Below are 13,323 nucleotides of genomic sequence, written 5' to 3' on the forward strand. Positions count from 1 at the left end.
CACTAAATTAAACTAATGCAAAAAAAAAATGCAAAAAAAAAAAAAAACATAACAGCAAAAAGAAAAGAAAAGATGAAGCCAAAAATGTGATACAAAGAGCAAAAATAAAACTGAGAGAGAAGGATAACATCCTGGCTGAGAACTGTGAACAAAAACAGGTGTGAGTCAGGGTCCTGTGTGAGCACTAGCATGCATTCTGGTAGATACCTATTTGATCATCGTTTTTTGGGGACATTTTCATACACAGCATCCGACTTTGATTTCTGCAAGGAAACACAAACTCAGTCAGGAATCTTGCTGATGAAACATAAAATTAATAACAGACCAGCTTCTTCTATAAAATTATTTGCTTAAGACAGTAATAGGCCTACTACTTTAAAAATCCCAGTTAGATTAGTAAAACTAAACGTCATTTTCCATAACTTTTACTCCAAAGTTTAAACCTGTATGCGTAAAGCTTCTCGTTATAGCCTGTGAATAATTTATTCTCAGTTATGAAATATGAATGGTGATTATTTGTGTAAATGCTAAAATTATATGATTATATGATTGATCATTTGTTTTTTTAAATGATAGCATGTCAAAACACTGCTTTATTATTTTTAACATGCAAATTTTAATCTACAAATGTTGACATTTCTGGAAACACTGCTACAGAAATGATGCTAACATGGAGCAGCAAGAGGAAATGACATCAAACATTCAGCTTATCACATGACTTTTTAAACAGTTAAAACATCAAACAGGTTAAGTTCTGAAGGTTTCTCACTACTGAGAATGGTTGTTTTTTTTACACAAAAGTAACAGCAATGATACTAGTTTCAGCACGTCTATAAAGCAACCAATGGCCACTAAGGCTGCATTCACCTCGGAATAATTATATACCGTGGACCAGCTGCAGCTCGAGGCCAGACTTCAGCACAGGTAACATAGGTTATTTATTTAAATTAGTAGGCCACAGACCACATCAGGCTGAAGTGTAGCGGTCAAATGTTTTCACATGTGTAATGAATACAATTTATACCAACTCATGATATTTGAACATTTATAACTGCTTATGTATTGTTTAATCATCGATGCCATCTGTTTTAATGTGTGTTTTCCAGAGCTGAGTAGTAACTGTTTACATGTAATCTGGATTACATAATTACATTTAAAAAATGAAGTACTTGTAATTAGATTAAATTACATTTTAAAATAGGCTACTCGTAAGCAGATAATTAATTTCTTTATTGATTACATGATTACATATTATTCACACAATAGTAATAAAGCATTCATAATTCATTGATTCTCTCTAATTCCTCTTTTTCATCTTTTAAACATTCCTTTCTAAGATAGCCTACTTCTTATATACATTCAGAAAGTCTTCCAGTTTTGTGGACATTCACACAAACTTCATAAACGTTTGAGAGCAGTAGTGGCAGTGTGCCGATTTTTGTTTATCGACATTCACACAAAGACCAGTCACTTGTCAGGTGGCTATACAACATTTGACCACTGCATTTACAAAAATCATTTCACGTTTAAGAAGTGTTTGAACATTGCATCAACTACTGATAACCACTGTTATATATATTACTACATCATTGGAAGGCTTTTGTCTTTCAAGCATATTAAAATGCACAAATTCACATTATTTCTTATTTACCTTTAATGCAGGCATTTTCAAACTTTATTGTCATCTCAATCTCTCACCTATATATTTACTTAACTCCCTGAGAGTTTAAAATAAATATTTTAAGTATCACATTTGCATGTTCGTGGTTCTCCGACTTCGGTTAATGGTCACATGACATGCAGGTAAACAAATAAAATATTTCTTTTTTTTAGTAAGTGTTTTATTTTGATTGATGATATTTTAAAATGATTTATTTTATTTTACATTTTCATGATTTAATTAATTATTAGCTTTTCATTAAACTCACAAACCCCCTGCAGTAGGAAGCCCAGTTTGGGAATCCTTTACGATGTAGGCCTAATCTTAATGCACTTCATGTTGTTAAATGCACAATTGGAATATACATTCTTTGCATTTTTTCTATCAATATGGTACAAAATTATCTTATTTAAATCAACGTGATAAACGAGTTCGATCAAAAGTAATCCAAATTTAATCAAAAAGTAGTCTGATTATATTACCAAAAATGTTTAATGTAATGGATTACGTTACTAACTGCATTGTAATTAGTAACGGACAAAATTTTTAAGTAATCTACCCAGCTCTGGTGTTTTCATAGGAGTTAATCTGCCGCAGTCTATGTGGCGACGGATCACTGTACGCACACCCATCCACGGTTAATCGACGTTCATTTGCATAAAGTTGTTAGTGTTGAGTTGACATTTTGTTCAAATGAATGATGTCCGATATTTTTATGATAATCACAGTGTGTGAACGCAAATTTAAAATTAGAACTCTTTAATTAAATTTAATTCAACCGCAAGTGTTGGTTTTTATTGGTTCTCTTTTCCGTAACCACTCCGAGACAGCGCTATGTGCGTTAAGATAGAATCAATCTACAAATACATTTACAATCTACAAGTAGGCCTACAATCTACAATCTACAAGTTGTTTACAAATTGGCGTCTGTGTTCTAAGCAGATTTTCAAGTTCAGAAAATTAAATAAAAGAGCAAATGGTGGAGAGCAATCGGTGGAAGATGAGCTCTCATTATTTACTCATTACTTCAAGCACCATGCTCATATGCGTGATACGTCTCCATCACGGCAAAAAATAAAAAATAAAAATAAATAAATAATAATAATAATAATAATAATAATAAATATATATATATAATGATTATAGTTATAAATATAAATAATTAGGCTATAGCTACTAATTCCTTCTTCAACAATTTAATTAGATTACTCTCTCTAAAAGACTGCATTACTCAACCTGGACTGTACTAGTAAACAACACAAGGATAGACATAAAATGGCTTGTTTAATTATTTTAAATAAATAATACAAAATTACATAAATTACTCTTGAAGTATATTTATAGAAAGGTTACATTAAAAACATGCTAAAACAGGCTACATTTTTACATTAGATGATCATTTTGATATTAAATCCACTATTGTTTTATATAGAATTGTTCTATAGTCTGTACGGTATATAATAAAAGTACATCAGAATTAACTGTGATTAAACTACAAAAAATACTTTAATACTTTTTTGAATCAAAATCTGCAAAATGCAAATAGACATGTAAAATGGAAAAACCGATGTGCAAACAGCACATACGCATAACAGCGCATAAAAACATATCTCCTTTTGATCTGCTCCCTGTATACTAAAGGTAATAGCCTACTGATGACAGTTGGGCCGATAGATCACCCAGGTCTGTTCACTGACCGCCTGATGCATATTGCACACAAAACTTCAAACAACAAGCTTCAATCAGACTAACTGACTGCAATGCATTTTCTTGCAACACAATCTTCTTACCGTTTTTCGAGTTGTTGGTTTGCACAATGCTGAATGAGTTCTGTCTTCTTCCTGGTTCTGGACTGCATTAACAATGATCACAGACGTGTTAAAATGATAAAGTTTCAAAATCATTTTGGCATTTGTGTCCTAAAAATATATGTGAATTGCTTGCTCTGCTTACCTGTTTTTCTACGTTTCTTGCAGATGCAGCACATCATGACTGCAGCTACAATCAACAGCGATCCGGCAGCAGAGATCAGCACTATGTAAAATAAAGGTAGGCCCTGATCTGTAATGGACAAAATGAGCCATTAGTTAGAGTGATATTTTAGTGCTATATAACTTGTATATCACTGCAATATCACTGGTGACATACCTAAATGTGTCTGACAGAGTTGACTGATGTCCAGATGTGTGGTCTGGTTGCTGATGGGATTGTTGAGCACACAGCTGTAGGTGTTTTATCCTGATATTCCACCTCCAGAGGTAGAGAGAGACTGATGCTGAGATCAGACACACTGATGCTGGACAATAAACTGTGTCCTTTGTACCAGGAGAGAGTCACATGACCCACATTCACCACTGAACACAACAATGAACAATATGATGATGATGTTGAGTTTTTTGAAAAATCTCTGGTAATGTTAAGAATGGGCAGATGGGCTGAAAAATAAGAGAACATATAGATACATGTACACAACAATCTTGTTTTTGGTGTAGTGTGCTGACACAAGGTGAGTGTTTCTGTCATATGAAGCTATAAAATGATTAAACATATTTTCTGGCTGCAGTACAATTTATCCTAAATTAATAGCATTTGCAGCATAATAATTACAAAAAATATACAGAGAGACACTCTCATAATTTAAGTAAATGCAGTCGATCTGTAAATGTTAAAATACTCAAATAAAATACTTAAATGGCCGTAGACATACGATACCCTAAAACGGGTGTAAAAATGATTTTAACTCTTTACAGCTCAAATAATACCCTAGTTTTAACTATAGAATAAATCTAAGTTCGTTAGTTCGTTCTTCCTTTCTTTCTTTCTTTTTAAAGGGATGAGTGGCTGAAAAAGCAGCTGCATAAGCTTAACTTTTATTGAACCTGATATATTCCTTTACTTAATCAAGAATATTGAAAAGACTGAACCATTTTGTTACTCACCATAGACAGTAACACTGAATGTTTTTGTTGACAGTTTTTTTCCACTTATCTCTAGTTCATAACGTCCAGCATGTTGAGTTGTGATGTTTGTGATGGTCAGAGATCCAGTCTGTCTGTCCAGCTTCAGTCTGTCTCTGAATCTCCTGTCGGGGAAGATTTGGTTCTCTTTGCTGATTTGAGCTATCAGAGAGTTTTCAGCTCCAAATTTCCACAGTATGTCGTCGTCTTCATGTATTGCAGTTACATTATTGTGTAGAAGCACAGAATCTCCCTCCATCACTGATAATGACTCGCCAAACACACCTGGAGAAGATATAGGATCAGATTATAACCTTTGTTGGTTTACAAAGCTGAAATCAGTTGCAGTTTCTAACTAAATGTGAAATGACATGAAAAGAAATGAAGCCATAAAAATGCTTTTATATCTTACCAGTCAAATGCCACCAGCACAGCCAGAAGAAAACAAATGCGCAAACCATTTTCTTCAGTTGTTCAATGAAATCCTGTACGACTACACATTAAAAACTCTCAAGCTAGCGTGTGAATCCTCCCACAACAGCGCTTGACCCTCCTAGTACACACACTCTTTATGCATGAGTAGTTTCATATAAACGCTCTTCTGCCTCTTATTAGACTTTAACCATTTAACACATTCTTGTTTTATCATTTTATATATATATACAAAGACTTCAGATGCAAAAGCCTCTAAGTACGTCTGACGTTTTTCTTTAAAATGAGCATTTCTTTCTGGCTACTATGTATAGGTTTCTATGTAAGTACTGGTTCTTCTGAATGGGTTGAGGCTGGGATTTAGCTAATTTGAAGTGAAAGTACTTGATGAGCATATACTATGTGTGGAGAGCATTCACTCAGTATCGTTATCTCATTTTTGACCAAGATGGCTTTTAGAAACTTTTGCATTGGAATATATATATATATATATATATATATATATATATATATATATATGAAGAGTTTATTTGCAAAAACAGTTAACTTTATGTTATCATGTTTTTATTGTGTTTTATTGTGTTAGTTAGCTGTATTTTTTTTAGTAATTTTTTACCTAATCAAAATAACCCAACTGCAGTTTGATTGAGATTAATTGGAATGCACAATGAAAAAAAACATGATTTCTGAAAATGGTTAAAAACAGTTATCTGGTTTTGCAAAATGAACTCTTCTATATATATATATAAATTAGTTCTGACTCTTAAATATGTACAATTGCATGCATATTTGATTAGTTAGCATAAATTTCATAGTTAAAGCTGAAAAATTTTAAAATGGTTTTATAATTAATTAGTTCTTGCAAATGGCAAAACGAGTTTGCCATCTTGCATTATTGCTAGACTCATTGAGGTGTAACAGCAGCTCATCTTCTGAGTCAAACTGAAACCTGCTGCGGTTGGTTTTCATCAGAAACATGGTTTGGTGGACAAAACCCTCTGCAAGTAGCCATTGGTTTGATGTGAGTTTCGTTTGTAGGTGAAGAGTTTCTTCCTGTTTTGCCACTGTGAACCTCACACAGTGATCACTGTGTTGATCTTCTCTACACAGAACAGCAAATACAATCAAATAAATAACTGAATCCATTAAAAACAGTCAAACTAGAGTCAGATGTCAAATAGGATTTTTACCCATCATGAATAATTGTTAAGCTGTTTGACCAATGATCATCTCATAACTCTAAATAATTCACAAATAGGACAAACCAAACAGCTGCCTCATTTTCAAAATTAAGATTATTGTTAATCCTCATAGCCTAGGCTACAACTGACTAGGTTAAGATCAGGATAGGGTGACTAAGGGTCGCTTGTGAGCACCTCCAGATTTACAATGGTCATGGATTTCATGGTCACGTGCACAGGTCAAGGTCACAGGAAGTGTGCCAGTGGGTTGCTATTATATAGGGCTGCAACTAACGATTATTTTAATAATCGATTAATCTGTCGATTATTTTTTCGATTAATCGATGAATCGGATTAAAAAAAAAAAAAGCATTCATTTCCAACCCTTTATTCAAAAACAGAACTAAAATCTTTAGAAAGTGCACAAACATGTTGCTCCTTGAACATCCCTGAGCTGTTATAATAATAATAAAATAAAATAAAATGGACTAACACAAAAAACATACACATGTATGCTTTACATCTGGGGGGGGGGAGTGCAAAAAATTAAATAATTTAACAACGCTGCGTCGTTAGCGTTGGTATTGTATCAGACACCTGCACTTAACATTATATGAAAATCAAGCTCAAATGGAGTTAATAATGTTTTTGACCAGAGAATGACGGAGATGGAGTGTTTTGTCTGTCGTTAGAACGGCTGTAACTGTTATGCAGTGCATAAGTGCATTAAGTGCATTATGCTTTCATCAACTTTACAGGTTATATAACTTTGATTGTAGCTATATGGGCGCTTAGTTTTTCTTGTTGTTTAATACACTTGGCCAAAATCTCAAATTAAGCGCTTATGCACATAATGCACAGGATATTTAAAACGTATATAGACGGCAAATAACTAATTCTTCTCCACTCTTCAAACACACAAAAACATTATCCTTTACTGACATAGTGTTTGAGTAAAGAAAACGCTGTACTATTCAAACACCAATTATTTATTCACCCTTGCATTGCGAAAAAGCAGAGATCTCATCTTCTCCAGGCTGTGCGCGGCGCGTCAATCTGAACGGAGGCGGGGTGAAGTTACGAGGTCTCGCTGAGAGCTCGATGATCCAATGGCGTTACGAAGTTTTACTGACAAGTTATTTTAATGCTTATAATTGGTTTACTATTTTTAAAACTCTCTGATTTAAAATAATAAAAACGAATTATAAGCGACTCAAGTTTGGATAATTTTTCACAGCACCTGACTGGGCTAGGGTATGGCCATACTCTGCCATACGCAAACGCCGCCCCTGCTCCCACACCTTGGATGACTTGGGTCGCACGGATTTCTCTGCCTCCGCCATGTATCTTTCCTCTACCTCCGCTCGTTTTTTTTTTTTTTTTTTTTTTACTTTTTGTTTTTTATTTATGAGGCGCCAAACTCTGCTAGCATCCGTGCGCGAGAGAGACCGAGTGTGTTCACTCCGCTCCGCGCTCAACTAAAGTTTTTTTTTTTTTAATAATCAAACGTCTCCGCGTCGCGCGACACAACGAATCGATTATGAAATTCGTTGCCAACGCTTTTAGTAATCGATTTTTATCGATTTAATCGATTCGTTGTTGCAGCCCTACTATTATATTAAAATAAATGATACAAATTATGATTTATGTATTTCCACGTTAATTTGTCATTAGGAGGAACATAGAAAATCAGCACTGCTACACAGCCCTAAAAACGCAAGTTTCAATAAAAACAAACGTTCCCCAGTCAGCCTGGTTTAGATATGATTAACAGGATAATATACCATTATTTAGGTTTTTTAACAATTTAGTGTGGGAATAATCCATTATTTTAAAGCTGCAGTCTGTAACTTTTTTTGTGTTCAAAATTTATATAATAAGCGAGGGCATCATACAATTTCCAAACCATGTTTTTGGCTAATCATGAATCACTACGGTACACATATAATACGTTTTTATATTCGGACTATTTTAGACTGGTTCTGGTTGAACCGCTGCGGAGTAGCCCAGTACCTGCGTGATTAACATATACCCCACTAAACATTGGACGTCGGATAGACGTGCAGATCATGTCTATATTGGGTCCGTCGGTCCATGACCAATTCTGGACATCTATTCGACGTCCAAACTAGGTCCTCTATTTGGACGTCTAACCATGACCCAAATTGGACGTCAGATTGACGTTCGACATTTGACCTTTGAACTGGGTATTTTTTTGGACGTCATTTGGACGTCTAGGTGCAGGAAATTTACATGATTGTATGTAATATTTTTTTTATTTACAAATATCAACATTGTTGTTATCAACATGATTGATACATATGAATACAGATTTTTTTTAATAAACAGTCATGATTTATTATGTGTATGCCGAATAGGCCATGTTTTTTTTTTTTTTTACATTTTCCTGTTGAATCTAGCTGCTGAGCCAAACAAAACATAGGACTACAGTTATAGAAGTTAAGTAAAAATTATATATAAAATAAGTCTAAATTTGACGTTGAAAAGACGTCCACAAACGACCACATTTGGACTATAAATAGCCCTTACACGGAAGTCCCACGGACGTCAATATATGACGTGCTGTAGACGTCGAAAAAAGACGTCGCCTGGCGTTACAAAACAACCCCTTCAGTGGACCTAAATTGGACGTCCAAAAATAACATGGAAAAGACGTCACTCCGACGTCACATGGCGCAGTGGGACAGTTTTTATGATCAATTAAATGCCCCTGCTTTTTTTTATATTTCTTTGGCCCTGTTTATTATTTCAGAGATGTAAAACAGTGTTATCTGCTGACAACTGGAGTGAGAACAGCTCCGCCCAGTGGTGAAACAAACCCTAGTAACATAGAAGTTGGAACAGAATCTGAATTAAAATGTGCTTGATTTAAGCCTACATTTCAAAATTTTGTGTCATAAAATTTCTTGTTTTTAAGCAAATGTTGAATGTAGCCAGAGGCAGGCGCGCTCAGAGCTGTCATATATCACAACTTTTCAGTGTTTTCAACCACATACTGTTTATTTTAGGTTTCAGACATATAAATTCACATAAGTACTAAAAAAATAATACATTTAGAGTTTGTAAAATACACACTGATGTCTATGGAAGAGGTAGCCCAATTCCATTATAATTCGACACGTTTTATTCATATCAGATACACATTGTGTAAGTAACTTTAATGTTTACTCTATTCTTCTCCCAGTTCACCAGCCACTTACTTTTAAGCATTTCAGGAGAAGTGCATGAATTCACGTGTTGTAAATCCAACAGATCCGATTCTCTGAACTGCGTCTGCGGCACAAACTAACATGGCGGCGCCCATCGCGCATACAGCTCAACTAACGCGATCGTTATAAAGGTGTTTAAACAACAATACACTTCCACTTGCATGTATTTGACAATCGGAATATCAGATATTTCATGCCATAGCTAACAAATTTGTGAATATTCTGAATAAAAAAGGAAACATGACATAAAAGCAGTTTAAGCAGATCATCATTCATTCAGCGCTGATGCTGCTGCGGTGTGTCACGTGACAAGCAATGACGCGTCACCATGGAAACCATAAAGTGACACATTCTACCATGGGGCTGTACAAACCGCCGCACGATTGAAAATAGGTCTTCGGGAATTACTTTTCACAGGTAAGACTGAAAAGTTGATGACTGACACTGATCTGATTTTATTTGGTCATTAAACATTAAACATTAAACATTATGTTGACAGTAATTGACCGTTGGAGTCAGACTATTAATAGCTAGCGACCACAAAGTTTGCATTCTTTCTTATATAGTTTTAGCGTATGGTATATTATATATCATAAACTAAATTGCCCATAATAGAGATATTCATTTATATTGCAGTTTTTTCTCAAAACTGACTTTTATGCCAACCTAACGTAACTCGTTTCGGCTAAGCGGCATGAATCTGACGTTAGCTAACTCTTCTCACACATTGAAGGTTTCCCAAAAACATACAGTTGAGGAGGCAGTGGGAAGTAGCTCTAAGAAGGGAAGGTTTTTCTGCAAGCGAGTCCTCCGTGCTATGCAGTGAACACTTCAAGCCGGAGGACTTTGACAGGACAGGTCAAATTGTGAGGATAAGGGATGGAGCTAAGCCATCGATCTTCAGGTTTCCCCCTCATCTACAAAGAGTAGGTTTTATCGTCACTGGATTATAAGGATTTGATAGCTTGTCATTAAATAGTTAGTGACATATTTAATATTTATTTTAGCCTGTGGCAACCAGGAAAACAGAGGCCTCAAGGAAAGGTGAGGAGAGCTGGTCAGTGGACTGTTCTCAGGATTTCCAAGAGATCGAACCTCCTCTGCCTAATGTTGTGAGTATGTGTACTAGTTAAGACTAGAACAACTGTGAGCATTATGGCTATGGTCATATTCAATCCTATCTGTTTCTCTCTGACACTGTTTTCAGACACATTCGCAATCGCATATACACCTGCACACATTGAATGATATACATACAAACACTGTGATGGCAGTGGGATTGAGATTAAGATTAAGATTGAGATTAAACAATTGTTTGTGAAAAAATGAAAAATTGTTGTAATTTATTTACTCTAATTTCATCCCATCTGTATGATTTTCAATGTTCGCCTGATGAACTGGAGATTTTTACACAATGTTTTGTCTCCTTCCAGTCTATCAAACTACTCATCTAAAAACTCTAAAATCCTAATATTTGTGTTCAAATCAACAAGTCTTACACATCTGGGTAATGATGAGATAATTATGATGAGAGTAGTTCTTTAAGATCATCTCCCCTCGATCCCACTACTATCACAGGGGGTTTGTGGGTGATTGTTTGTGCGAGGAGAGGGGTAGTGGGGTGTGTGTGTGTGTGTGTGTGTGTGTGTGTGTGTGTGTGTGTGTGTCAGCGTCAGCCTGGGAAGCATATTCAACACCAGCATGTTTAAGAATGCAGCTGACAGAACATTGTGCTAGTTATGCACCAAACAGCTGAGGCTGTGTTTCGTGTGAAATTAACATTGCTCAAAATATTTTCATTATTTTCTTTAATAGGACCACTCCTATGCATTGCCTGCATCTCCCACTGGTTTAAAGACCAGACTCTGTGAAGTCTTGGCTAGAGTGGAGGGTCTGGAGCAAGAGTTGAGGAATGTGAAGGACCGGGAACGGAGGGCAAAGAAGACTGTGTGTGATCTTCTAGAGGATCTGAAGGGAAAGAACCTCATAAATGAAGATCTGAAAGAGAGACTCAGTTTCTACTCTGGTAAAATGAAAATAATTTTTTTTTTTTTTTTTTTTTTTTAGTTAAAAAGTTTAGTCTGTTCTAAATGAATTTCAGATCTTCCGGTAGACCTCTTGTCAAAACAGGGCCATGAGTACACAAAAGAACAGAGGGAATTTGCTCTCACTCTTCATTTACATGGTCCAAAAGCCTACAATTATTTGAGGAAGTCTCTTCATCTTGGCCTCCCACATCCACATACATTACAGAGGTATTCTTCATTTCATTGATTGCACTTTTACAAAATAATTTAATTGGAGTGTCTATTTACACTGTGCAAATAGCCCGCCTTGTTGGCAAAGGCTATTTACACTAATTCCGCCCACTAACGTGTGATTGGGTTTATCAACAATGAAACCGATACTGAATTAGCGTCTTTTTTTTAGTGGCGTAGATGGTAAGGCGCATGCTTTTTGATGCCATCGACCTGAGTTCGAGTCCGCCTTTTGCCAAACTTTTTTTCTCCATTTTCAAATCTCATATCGCATCAGAAAGGCATTTATTTTCAATAAAAATGTAGGAAATAATCAAAAAGTAAAAAAAAAAAAAAAAAGAGTATCGAGTAGGGTTAGGGTAGGTGTAGGAAGGGCTTTATTGTCCCAATAAGGTGGCATCCATTTAATAATTTGAATTAAAACTATAATTTACACTCAATACTTTATTACTTTCACTTTCTCTATAGTGAATTGACTGGCGTTCAACGTTTTGCACAAAATTTGTGCGTTGCTTGCTTGAGTTGCTTGACCCCTCCCCCATATTATCAATTGTTTATAGGCCACATATTAGGGACTTTTTTTTAGGTTTTAATGTTTATTTTTCAATGTTAATGTGAGTGACACAGACAGTTAAAAAAACAGGAACATCATTAGGAAATCCTTGGGGGGGCTGTACCAGGGCTAAGCAAGTTTCAGATGGGGCTATAGCCCCATCAAGTTCTGCCCTAGCGCTGCCACTGCATATCGTTTAAAAAATACTGCTATTTTCACTTTGGTGTAAATAGAATCCATTGCTATTTGCACTTAGTGTAAATAACACCCATCGCTAAAAAAAAATATCCTATTTGCACTTAGTGTAAATAGAATCAGTCGCTATTTACACTTAGTGCAAATAGCCGCTGCCTAATTTAATACATTAAATGAATGTATTTTATGAAGGTGGATGATGATGATGTTGGACATGCTGAAAAGACGACAAGAGGAAGACCCAGCTAAATATGGATGTGTAACTCTGATGCTGGATGCCATGGCTATAAAGAAACACATTCAGTACAATCCTCAGACACAGAACATGTCTGGATTTGTTGACATGGGGGATGGTATGAATGAAACAGATGTTGCCACAGAGGCTCTTGTTTTCATGGTGGTTGGCTTACAAGGACACTGGAAGGCTCCAATTGCCTACTACCTCACCAACACTCTGTCACCAGATACACAGAAGGTGTTAATTCTGCATGCGTTGGAGGAGCTGCATGAGCGTGGCATAAGGGTACTCTGCATCACGATGGATGGACATGCCTCCAACATTAGTATGTGCACCCAGCTTGGGTGTCAGTTAAAGGCGAACTCGCATGAGCCCTTAAAGACTTTTTTCTCACATCCAGTGACTGGTGAGAATGTGTTCGTAATGATGGATGCCTGCCACATGTTGAAGCTGGCACGGAATATGTTGCAGGCTTACAGTCCTATAAAGAGCAGTACTGGCCAGATCAACTGGACACACATTATTCAATTAAATGACATTCAAATCAAAGATGGACTGCATGCAGCCAACAAGTTAACAAACAAGCACATATTTTTCGATTCCCAGAAGATGAAAATGT

The 13,323-nt window shown here is 35.7% G+C and overlaps 1 long non-coding RNA gene across 3 annotated transcripts; it reads right to left on the reverse strand.

Moving 5' to 3' along the window:
* Nucleotides 1–5: 5 nt before the first annotated feature.
* Nucleotides 6–5,491, reverse strand: LOC131529736 (uncharacterized). 3 transcript variants are annotated; one of them, XR_009268198.1, is made up of 6 exons: nt 5,030–5,491; nt 4,600–4,902; nt 3,809–4,014; nt 3,614–3,721; nt 3,451–3,512; nt 6–263 (listed from the first exon to the last, which is right to left on the reverse strand). It is a non-coding gene; the product is annotated as an uncharacterized LOC131529736 (long non-coding RNA). The 3 variants fall into 3 exon arrangements; XR_009268197.1 differs by having other exon boundaries at nt 3,809–4,095; XR_009268196.1 differs by having other exon boundaries at nt 3,809–4,902.
* Between the last annotated feature and the right edge of the window lie 7,832 nt (nt 5,492–13,323).

Source organism: Onychostoma macrolepis, chromosome 22, assembly GCF_012432095.1.
Source record: "Onychostoma macrolepis isolate SWU-2019 chromosome 22, ASM1243209v1, whole genome shotgun sequence".
NCBI classification, from domain to species: domain Eukaryota; kingdom Metazoa; phylum Chordata; class Actinopteri; order Cypriniformes; family Cyprinidae; genus Onychostoma; species Onychostoma macrolepis.